At 59.3% G+C, this 9660-nt stretch overlaps 1 protein-coding gene and 1 long non-coding RNA gene across 4 annotated transcripts in view; one reads left to right on the top strand and one right to left on the bottom strand.

Moving 5' to 3' along the window:
- Positions 1-2337, bottom strand: part of ARID3A (AT-rich interaction domain 3A) — a 33336-nt gene extending 30999 nt beyond the window's left edge. The window contains exon 1 of one of the 3 annotated variants that reach the window (XM_081822942.1): positions 2178-2337. The gene's annotated coding sequence lies outside the window, so the exon portion shown is untranslated. Of the gene's footprint in view, positions 1-1877; positions 2143-2177 lie in introns of those variants that run through there. The other 2 variants (XM_081822817.1, XM_081822881.1) reach the window with 2 other exon arrangements.
- Positions 1929-4645, top strand: LOC145722142 (uncharacterized). Its single transcript, XR_014146198.1, has 2 exons — positions 1929-2066; positions 4519-4645. It is a non-coding gene; the product is annotated as an uncharacterized LOC145722142 (long non-coding RNA).
- Positions 4646-9660: the final 5015 nt, after the last annotated feature.

Raw genomic sequence — 9660 nt, 5'->3', positions numbered from 1 at the left:
TGACCCCACTCAGGGGAATCTTGCAGTATAGATCCCCCTACACACCTCCCCAGTCAGGGAGGCTCAGTGGGCCTCCACCTTCTCCCCAGACCCCCTGCAGCTTTCTTCTGGATGGGTGAAAGGGCAGTGTGGAGGAGCAGGTGGGTGGCCCCATGTGGGAAATGGGGGTGGGACATGTCCCCAAAGGATCTCAGTATCCAGCAGGGGCAGAGGTCTCAGGGCACAAAGACCCTCTCAGAGGCCACAGTGCGGGAGAGTGACCAATACAGTCTGTCCTTAGAGGCAGCAAAGTAGCACCCAGCCCCCCACTCTCCGTCCCCTCCCAGGACTGGTGGTCACCCCCCCACCAGCCCTAAGAAGTGCTGAGGGGACATTTCACGCCCAGTGTCTAGTCTAGTCCACTGCCCCTCCCCCACATTTGACAACTTCAAGACAAGCCCCCCCTCCCCACGGAAACGCTCCAGGCAACGCCCCCCCTCCTCTTTGGGGGGCAGAAGGAAGAGGCCAGAGGAAGCCACTCCCCCCCCAGCCTCCCACCCCCAGGCCTGCTGGGTTTAATGACCCTTCCGGGTCGCCCAGTGGGGGAGGGGAGCACGGCAGGCCTCCACGTTGGGGCTGGTGGAGGGGGCAGGTGGGAACCCCAGAGCTCCCCTGGGCCGTGCCTGGGGCCCCCATGGCCGCCATTAACCCTAAGCTGGCGACGCCCACCCCCTCCAGACCCCTCCCCCAAGAGCCCTTTGTCCTCGGCCCCTACCCCCACTTTATGACAACCCCACGGGAGAGGCATTCCCAGGCAGGGACCAGGCAGGGGTGGGGGGTGCTGGGTGGTCGTTGGGACCTGACTAGGGGCCCAGAGGGATCCGGGGCCACACCCTCCCCCCAATGCCTCCCGGAGAGAGAGGTCACCCGCTCGGGCCAGGGCCTTGCAAAACACGGTTATTTAAAGAGTTGTGCAAGGCTGGGGCCCGCGGGTGGCGAAAGGGGCCCCTCACTCCACGAAGGGAAGAGGGGGTGGGGTGGGGCAGAAAGCTGGGGAGGGGGCTAGGAGAGTCGGGAGGGGGGCGGCCCGGAGGAAGTGAGAAAAGAAAAACCGAAGAAAGAGAAGAAATAAGACGACAAAAACCCCAGTCCGGATTTCAAAGGCTTCTTGGAAAGCGACCGATTTGCATGGGGTGGGGGGGGGCAACCCCTCGGGCCCGGGCGACTAAAAACGGAAGATTATTGACAAATCCGCCGCCTGGGGTCGGACGCCGAACGTTGGAGTTGACAAACGCGCGCTCCCCGCGCTTCCTGCGCCCGCTTTTGTGTCTGGGGGGCACCGACCGAGGGAGGGGGGCTTTTCCCGGGGATCCCGGCCAGAGCGCTGGCCGCCCCGCCGAACCCACGCCCGGGCGCGGGGATGGTGGGGGTGCCCCTCCAGGGGCCCTTTTCGGCTCCCGAGCCGGCACTTTATAAGTAAGCAGTCGGAGCTGGAGAGGGTCGCCAGGGAACTGCCCTCCCCACCCGGCGCTCCCGCTCCCCTCGGGACTCCGGAATAAAGCACCCGATTCCGGGGAGAAAAAATGAGATAAGAGCCCGGAGTGCAGCCCCCAGCGCGCTCATAGAGACCATTTCCTTCCGCTGGGGGGTGAGGGGCAGCGCTCACTCGCGACCCCCGATCGCCCTCGCCCAATGTGGTGGGGGGGGTGAGGTCTCCGAGGGGGGGTCGCAGAGAAGCCCACCCCAACTCCGACCCGCTAAAGTCGCCTTCTCGGTCCTGAACCCCCACTCACGTCCCTGCCCAACTTTGGAGACCCCTTCGTTGGCTTCCCGGGCGCACTGCGCCCACCCAGGACCGGAACCCGCGACTTAAAAGGCCAGCCTCCCCCCCGCCTCACCGCGCAGGGCCCGCTCGAGGGGCGCATGCCCTGCGCCTGGCGTCCAGCCCTGCCCCGGCCGCGCCTGGCCTCCGGCCCGGGCCGCGAGCTGCGCGCTGCTGGCTCCCGGCCGCCGCCGGGTTTGTGCCGCGCGCCGACTCACCGAGCCGCCAGCGGAGTCCGCGTCTACACCCCCATCCGACCCGATTGGTAAGAGTCTCCCCGCGCGCGGCCTCCCCCGCCCCTCCCCTCCCCCCGCCGGCGCGCTCACCGCCCCGCAGACAAATCACCGGGTGACAAATCGCTCTCAGATGCAAATACCTCGCCGGTGATTCAGCGCTGCGGCCCGGGACGCGGGGAGGGGTCTCGCGAGGCCCCCTCCCCCTTCCCGGACGCCCCCTCGCCCCCCGCACTCGGTCCGAAGACGCACCACCAGCCTAGGGGTGTTGGGGAGGGGGAGAGAGTGGTCAGAAATTTTCAGGTCACGGCCCCTTTAAATGATAATAAATAATAAAAAGGGAAGGGGAACAGCGACGCGGGAGGCCCCGCCCCCTGCCTAGGGACGGTGGGCAAAGTGCGCGCCGAGGCCCCGAGCGCACAGGGCGCTGAGGGCGCGGGCCGGACTGGGAGCGTCGGAGGGGGACGGGAGGGGGCTGGACCTCCTCCTGGGAGGACTGGAGGGACCCGAGCCGGGTTGCGGACCCCTTCACCATCTTACCCGGCACCTAGAATGGGCCTGCCCTACCGAGCTCGGAGTTTCACCCCTGTCCCATAGACTAGCGACCTGGCTCTAGTGACTTCGCCCCCCCCCCCCCCCGCAGAGCCTCCGTTGCCACATCTGTAAAATGGGGATTAAACACCCGGTGATGACTTGAGCTACAAGAACGAGAAATGAGAGCAGGCCTGGGTCTCAGGGAGGGGACCAGGGCCCTGCGATGGGGGCGCTGCAGGGTGGGAAGGGGTCTTGGAGAGGGAACGGCTGCGGGGGGGGTGGGGGTGGCGGAGTGCATGCCGGTCCTCTGGAAGACTCCTAATGACACCGAGCGACCCCTACCCCTGCAGGACTGTCACCCTCTAGGAGGAGAGATAAGATTATCCCTTCGGCAATAATAACTTAATAATTTTCCTGTTCTGAGCCTGCCCTTGCCCTGTGCCCTGTGCATGGTGTTCACCTCTTTAAGTAGGGCGCCTCTTAACGTCCCCGTTTCAAAGAGGGAAACAGAGGCACAGAGTGGCGTGCAGGGAGAGTGGGGATGGGGGTGTGGGCTCTGCAGGTCTGAGGCCCAGAGGCGATCCTTGGGGGCTAATTGCAGGGACCCAGGCCCCAACCCAGATAAGAGCCAAATGGGAGGGGGGAGCATTCGGCATGGGGGGGGGCACTTCTCAAGGGTCCCATCAGGTGGAGCTTGGGTCCCTGGTCCTCAGTGCTGGTTTCCTGTGCAGCCCCCTCCCTGTGCCCTAAGGCACACAGACACCTTTTCAGGACACCAAGCCTCCCGGCAAATTGCAGGCTTCCGGCTCTGGGGGTGGGGGGTGGAGATTCCCAAGCCAAGGCGGGTTGGGGGGAAGCTACCCCCACCCCAGGGCTGGAGTCCTGCCCACCAGCCCCAGGGCCTCCTGGAGCCTAATGGTAGCAGGTGGCAGAGGCCTCCACCTTTAGGCTGTTAAACACCCAGCCCCAGCTGCCTGCCTACCCCCCTCCAGGGGGAGGGGCAGAGACATCTGCACAAGGAGGGGGAAGTTTGGAGAGACCCAGGTGAATTGGGTCCCCCATAATGGTCCAGGCCCCAGGCGCCACTTCTCCAAAGTGCAGGAAAGCCTCTTTCCTACCAAAGAGCCAAACAGATCTGAATGCACCCGCCTGCCCCACCCCAGGTTGGATGCGTGGGCCGCTCTGTGCCTCAGTTTCCCCCCTGTAAAATGAGTCCATGTTAATTCGTTCCTTGTAAAGTTGTTTTGAGGATTATATTTACTTCTCGAAAGAAGGGGGGCATGGTGGGGGTACGTGGAAGGGCAGGTGGGGGGCTGCCCCTCCCCCATCTCCCAGGGGAAAGCTGTTGTCCATACTCCCCCAGAGGTGCCCAGCCCCAGAGGCTGAGGGGCTGCAGGATTCCCAGCTGCCTCCAGTGAGGGGGATCCTATTTTTAGCCCCGGGAGGGAGCTGGGAATTGATATACAGACTTGCTGGCTCCAGGGGGAGTGGGCAGCAGGCCCAGGTTCCAGCACAGTCCTGGCTATGTGATTTCCAGTTGGTGCAGACCCCTCTCTGGTCTCTGTTTCTGAAGCTGGGAAATGGGTACAGAGACACAAGTCCTGTAAGGTTTCTTGGCCGCACCATGTTGCAGGGCCCGTGTGGGTTTTGGACACCCTTCCAGAAAAAACAGCCGGCTCCCCACTCAGGGGTGGGGGTGGGGGCACCCTCTTAAAAATTCACCCGAATCCTGCACTGTCCACCTTCCCATGTTGCTCCTCCTCAAACATATTCCCACATCTGGGCCTTTGCACTGGTGGCTCTCCTGGCTCGAGTCCCCTTTCCAGGTCACCCGGTGGCCTGTGCCCTCTCCTGATGTGAACTGGAGCCTCGGCTCCTCCGGGGGTCTCTCCCTGACCTCTCGGGATCAGGTGTGCCCCCCCCAAGTCACCCTGTTTCATCTTCATCTAGGTGCTTCTGTTTTGAGACGTCTTTATCCCATTGAACCTACTCGACCTTGCTTGATGCTGGATCTCCAGCCCCGAGGCTGTGCGTGTCACATAGTAGGTGCTCAGTAAATGCTGGTTGGTTGAATGAATTCACGTGTTCCCTCTCTCACCCCATGGGATTTTTGGTGTCTGTCTGCACAGCGGTGGAGGGCAAATGGACCAATTCACCATCTTGATTTCCAAAAACAAGCCTGGAAGGGGATGCTGGGCCCTCTGTCACGGACCCCTGGCCTCTAGCTTGACTTGTCCCTGTGAGCCAGGGTCCATGAAAATGCAACTTTAGGGGTGCCTGGGTGGCTCAGTCGGTTAAGCGACTGCCTTCGGCTCAGGTCATGATCCTGGAGTCCCGGGATCGAGTCCCGCATCGGGCTCCCTGCTCGGCGGGGAGTCTGCTTCTCCCTCTGACCCTCCCCCCTCTCATGTGCTCTCTCTCTCTCTCTCTCTCATTCTCTCTCTCAAATAAATAAATAAAATCTTAAAAAAAAAAATTAAAAAAAAAAAGAAAATGCAATTCTAACAACTTTTAAAATAAGAAGGAAGAAGCAAATATACTAGTAAGGGATATGTTATAATACATCCAGCCTATGTTAGGTTAGTTTTTTTTTTTCCTAAAGATTTTTGTTTATTTATTAGAGACAGAGCGGCGAGGGGGGAGGAGGGGAGGGGGAGGAGGGGGTGGAGGGGAGGAAGGGCAGAGGGGGAGGGAGAAGCAGGCTTCCCGCCGAGCAGGGAGCCCGATGCGGGGCTCGAGCCCAGGACCCCGGGATCGTGACCGGAGCCGAAGGCAGACGCTTAACGACTGAGCCACTCAGGCGCCCCAGTATTAGTTCTTATATCAACATAGTTGTAAAATAATCACATTTAGTACTTTTTTATGGACAAGACCCACGAGACAAAAGTGTCTAGGACCCGGGAAATTCATAATGCGGCTCTACTTGACCCATTTTGCAGCGGGGAAACGTTTGGCCAGGGGTCCAGGTTGGGGTACACAGGAGCGACACAGCGCCAGGCGCTGGGGACTCTCCTTGGTGGGGCTGAACAAGGAACCTCCGTGGGGTGCGCGCACCACCTGCCGGGCACCTGCGGGGCTGCAGCGAGGGGCGGGGCCAGCCCCGGTGCGCTGGCTCGCACAGGAGACCGCCAGGTGGCGCCGCATCACCTGAAAACAAGATTCCCTGGCCAGACGGGGAAACGGAGGCCCGCGAAGTTCATTTCCTCCTCTGTAGCTTCTTTTGAATGCTCTACGGTAGAATTGCTAGATAAATACGGATTCGCAGTTAAATGTTAAGTGTGTCACAACTATCGCACAGGACCTTATACTAAAAAGCTTTTCAGGGCGCCTGGGTGGCTCAGTCGTTAAGGGTCTCCCTTCGGCTCAGGTCATGATCCCGGGGTCCTGGGATCGAGCCCCGCATCGCATCGGGCTCCCTGCTCGGCTGGGGGCCTGCTTCTCCCTCCCCCTCTCCCCCGGCTTGTGCGAATGCTCACTCTTTCTCTCTCTCTCAAAAATAAATAAGAGCTTAAAAAGCTTTTCATTGCTTATCTGAAATTGAAATTAGCCCCTTCCCCTACCCGCCCAGACCCCCCAAAGTTTATCCCTATCCGGTGGCCCTGGGGCATATCCCACTCCTTCTCAGATTGAGTGTGCTGCCTGGCGCCCAGTCTGATGACTAAGAACAGTCATAGTAATGGAATAATACACTGGAAAAATCTCCTCCTACCTTGGACCATGTCTCTCCTTGCTTACAAGCCCCCCCGGCTCCCATCACCACCAGGAAAGACCCAACTCATCCCTGCAGCTGGCAACCTTCCCACTTCACCCTCCTCTGGCCACACAGGCCTTCTGACTGTTCCTCAAACCCACTAGACATTTCCTGCCTCAGGGCCTTTGCACTGTCTGTACCCTCCATCCCTTCTGCTCTTCCACCATCTCCAAGCTGCATTCACATTTCCCAGACTCCCCTGTGCCAGGAAGCCTTCCTGGACTCTCCCCCACCAAGGTCAGGCTCCCAGTCACTCATGCAGGGCTCACAGGTGTCTTTCCTAACCCTCATTACTGCAGTCACTTTGCATCTCCCCAGATAGTTTGCCCCTCCTGTCCACGACCAGACAGGGGCTCTGTAGAGGTTGCTCCTTGTCACCGCTGGGGCCCGGCCCCCAGTGCAGAGCCTGGCACACAGGAGGGGCTCTGAAAACAAGATCCAGCTGAACAGGCTCCAAACGACTCCTCTTCCTGGACCTCCCTTTCAACCTTTTAACTGTGTGTGTTTTTCTGAGCTCATGGTAAATCCTAATACAAACTTGAGTGAGATTTTGCAAAATTGTACTACAGTATCACCAGAATGTCGACATCGATCCAATCCGCCGACCTTATCTGGATTTCCCCATTTTTATGGGATAGAAGGGCTCCATCACGAGGGTCCCTCATGTTGCCCACCCTCCTTCCTCACCACCCCTACACCCTTACCCTGGCAGCCACTCATCTCTTCTCCATTCCCATAATGTCCTCATCACAAGGGAGCTGTTAGGTGGACTCACACATCACGTAACCTTGGCGGGGGGGGGTCTTTTTGTCCCACATGATTCTGGGAGATCCAACCCAGGGGCTGTGTGTCTTCACGGGGTGTCCACGACTGCGTACTGCTGAGTGGTGTTCCGTGGGGCGGACGGATCTGTTTGCCCAACCACTCAGTGGTTGTAGGACACGCGAGCTCTTTCCAGCATCGGCTGCCACAGGTAAAGCTGCTGGGAGCATATGTGAACAGGTTTCGTGTAATGGGACTTTTCATTTCTCTAAGACGAAGGCCCCAGAGCCCCCTCTTTACCTTCTTTTTTAAAAATTCATTTTCCCAGTGGCACCTGGGTGGCTCAGTCATTAAGCGTCTGCCTTCGGCTCAGGTCATGATCCCAGGGTCCTGGGATCGAGCCCCGCATCGGGCTCCCTGCTTGGCGGGGAGTCTGCTTCTCCCTCTCCCACTCCCTCTGCTTGTGTTCCCTCTCACGCCGTCTCTCTCTTTCTCTCTGTCAAATAAATAAATAAAATCCTTTTAAAAAAAATTCATTTTCCCAAAAAATAAAATAAAACAAAGAATAAAAATTCATTTTTTCCGGCAGAAAAGGTGCCACTCCCTCTGCACACATCTCTTCTTTTAGCCCCCACTTGGTCATTTATCCCACAAATATTTACTCAGCCCTACTGTGTGCGGGGCCCTGGGACACAGTGGGGACTGAGTCAGACAGGCAGCCAGCAGGTGCAACAGGAGGACATTAGTGTTGTGATGGGGGAGGCGTGGGGCACATGGATGAGAGGGTCCCAGGAGTGCTTCCCAGAGGAGGCGGCAGCTGAGCTGAGACCCGATGGGTGAGGACAGCTGGCACAGCAGAGGGACCTGCGTGTGCAAAGGCCCAGAGGGCAGAGGGATGGCACCATTTCAAGCAGCTGCCGAGAGACCATGAGTTGGGAGGGTGGGGGTGGGGGTGGGCGGGGTGGCAGGGCCTGCGGGCAAAGGGGGAGAATTTCACCCTCTTGTCCTGCCCAGTCTGGAGGCTAGTGTTGGAAGCAAGAACGAGCAAGCTTCAGGGGCACCCGGCTGGCTCAGTCAGTGTGAGTGTGTGACTCTTGATCTCAGGGTCATGAGTTTGAGCCCCACGATGGCCGTGGAGCCCACTTAAAAAGAACCAGTAAGCTTCAGGCGGATGTCAAAATGGCCCTATGTTTTGGCTTCTTGGTCTCACAGTAACATCTCTGCCAAGTTGGATTGTTTGGAAGCCCGTGATGTCCTCAGATAATCTGGGAGGGCTGGGGCCCTCCCAGAGACGGGCGGTTGCCCTGCGGGGTGAGTAAGCCTCCGCCTGCAGGGCTGTTGGGGGAAGGCTGAACCAATCCCACCCACCCCCACACACACAGCCACACCCAAGCGGCCTCTGGGTGGGACTCGGACCTGCTCCCAGGATTCAGGGTGGAAAAAGCGATGTGGTGGGACTTCTGAGCCCAGGCCTCCAAGCCCTTGAAGCGGCGCCTCTTAGAAGCTCTGCCAAGGGATGAGTCTGACTGTCCCCAGCCCACCAGGCTGGGAAGAAGCCCGCGCGGCCGCACCGAGGCATGAGATCAAAGCCTTCTCGGGCCTCCTGGTCCAGCTGAGCCCGGTCATCCCCCAGAATGACGAGTGACAGTCTGCAGCTGCTGGGCCACCTTCTGCTTTGGGGTGGTTTGTTGTGGAGCCTCAGTCCTGCTCCTCACGCGGGCAGCTCCGTGCTCCCGGGAGGACCTGTTTACTCAGTGACGCCCACCATTTCGCCAGCAGGACTCTGAACACTTGCCAGGCAGTAGCGCTAAGACCCTTTTTCTGCCATTTTAAAGCGCACACAGTGTTCACATTTTAATATTTCTGGAAAATGGGATGAAGCTTACAGTGTTACCATTGCAAGGCAGTGTGTGAAAACTGTCTGTTGATGCTTTGGGGGAAAGCTCCAGAGAGTGCCAGTATCCAAGTGTCTTCAATTTCAGAAATACAGAAATAACTCATTACAATATCAATAGCAGCAAATTTGTACGGAACCGTCAGGAGGACAAGACGTTTTCACTGTGATTATGTTGCACAGAAATAAAGACATTAATTATAACCATATAGTAACAGCTGCTGTTCAAGCAGCCCCTGTCCCAGAGGAGCCCAGCTCTATCCCCCAGAGTTGGCCCAGAGAGGGGCAGCGCGTTCCCTCAGGACACACAGCCGGTGGGCTCCCTCGGGACACACGCCCGGCTCCCTGGCCTCTGGGTCCTGGCGGTCGCCGGGTGGGCGGCCAGGCGGTGCAACTCCGTGTGGGGGGCGGTGGGGTCTGAGGGTCCAGACCCCCGGTGCTGCGGGGGCCGCCGGGGAGCGCAGGGGCAGACCCGGAGGAAGGCCTGACGGAAGTGGGAGCCCAGGAATGCGTAGAGCAGCGGATTCAGCGCCGAGTTGCTGTAGGACATGCAGTGTGCCCAGATCTTGAGCGCGTAAGCGGCGTAGCTGCGGGGGTGCCAGGCGCCCGCTGGGCCCACCGCCTGCAGCACCAGGAACAGCTGGATGGGGCCCCAGCAGGCCGCGAAGAGCAGGACCACGGCGGC

This window comes from Leptonychotes weddellii, chromosome 1 (genome assembly GCF_054177405.1).
Source record: "Leptonychotes weddellii isolate Sample4059 chromosome 1, ASM5417740v2, whole genome shotgun sequence".
In the NCBI taxonomy this organism is placed as follows: Eukaryota; Metazoa; Chordata; class Mammalia; order Carnivora; family Phocidae; genus Leptonychotes; species Leptonychotes weddellii.
This window is presented reverse-complemented; position numbering and strand designations above follow the sequence as displayed.